Below are 1,873 nucleotides of genomic sequence, written 5' to 3'. Positions count from 1 at the left end.
ATATATATATATATATATATATATATATATATATATATATATATATATATATATATATATATATATATATATATATATGTATGTATGTATTTGTAACTATTGCTTTTTTTTTTATTTTAATTGTTCAATTTATTATATATCATAATCTTACATATTTTTTTATTTGTATAATTATTTCCAAAGATCATGATTTTTAATCAATCAAATAGTTTTTAGATATCAAATTAATTTGATTATTTCTATTCTTTTTAGTGATATTTTATTTGTAAACCTTTTATTTACTGTGTTATTAAAATAAATACTTATATTTATTCTCTTTTATCATAAATTTTTGTTTTATTTGTAGAACCTATTAGCTCAAACAATTTTCATTATATCTTAACATACATATTTTGTAACACTCCGATTTTTTTTCCTAAAACATATAATTAATATAAATTACATAATTTAAATTAAAATTTCATTCTTATTTTACTGAAAATTTCAATTACAAATTGATTTTATTAAAAAAAGTTTAAGATTAAAACATTATATCATCTCAAAAGTCTTACCATATTGACCACTCTTTCTCTTTTTCTCAACACTCATATGATGATCCGTTTCCATTTAAAAATATAATCTAAAATGAAAATCACCAAATAAAATAAGGATAAACTAACATACAAACAATAAACCTTATAATTACAATACAATGGAAAGTAAACAATATAAAAATCATATAATATCCTTAACTTAGCCTTTCTCGACCTATGATCATATCCTAATTCAAAACATATTATCAAAGTAATAATATAATCATGTGTGACCAATATATATCCACCGATAACGAGTGAAATTTGATGGTAACTTGAACAAATACTCCACGTAATTATTTAAAAGGAACGTTAAGGTGGAGACATTTTACTAAGTGCATTTACAATATACCATAAGATACGAACATTGAACCCAACCATAGTTCTCCAAAAGCAGCTTATAGATCTTGGCTTTCTCATTAGTAATTTAGTTAATGGGATACAAGCAAAAACAATAACAATTAATATTACATTCATAACTCAAATCATACACTGAAACATTTTCTTCGTCTTAAATGATAATTACTATGAAATTTAGCATTACATTGAGAAGTTAAGATTACATGTATTTTTACAAACCATTAATAGATGTTCCTCTTATTATCCATATCCCTGCAATTTTTTGAATTCGCCTTTCATCCGAAAGAGAAAAAAATGCTGATAATCGTGTAATCTTCTCACCATAATCAATATTATATTCAAAACTGAAACAACACTTTCAAACTATTTCTTCTTACATGATAATAATTACTACGAAATATGTAGTATTACATTGAAAAGTTAAAATCACATCTTTATTTTCAAATAATCAATAAATGTTTCTCATATTCTATTTTAATCCTTTCCATCATCCTGCAATTTTCTCTGAATTCGCATTTCATCTAAAAGATAAAACAGCTCATTCTGTGATCTTCTCATGATATATTCTTTAAACAAAAATCTCTCTTTTCTTGTGTTTATGAGGTGGCCATCATGGAGTTCGCGATTTGGGATTTTTGGATTTAAGATTCAATGGTGATTTTGTGATTAAGGATTCAATTTGCTGTTCAATAAAGAATGATGTTACATATATGGATCGTATAGGTCAAGAAATACTCCGATTCGTGTGCACGGTGTATATGCATTTTTGTTTCGTTGTATTTTCTCATTTGTGATGACAAGATATTCATACTGCTATCATGGTTGATTGTTCAATTAGAGTGAGAAAAAGGTGAATTAGTTAGATTGGAGATATACAAAATCTTATATATTTTTCGTTAGAGTACACGAATTTCTTAATATAATTATACTAAATAAATAGT

Source organism: Vigna radiata, chromosome 1, assembly GCF_000741045.1.
Source record: "Vigna radiata var. radiata cultivar VC1973A chromosome 1, Vradiata_ver6, whole genome shotgun sequence".
Lineage (NCBI taxonomy): Eukaryota > Viridiplantae > Streptophyta > Magnoliopsida > Fabales > Fabaceae > Vigna > Vigna radiata.
The sequence above is the reverse complement of the archived record's forward strand: the minus strand, read 5'-3'. Positions refer to the sequence as shown.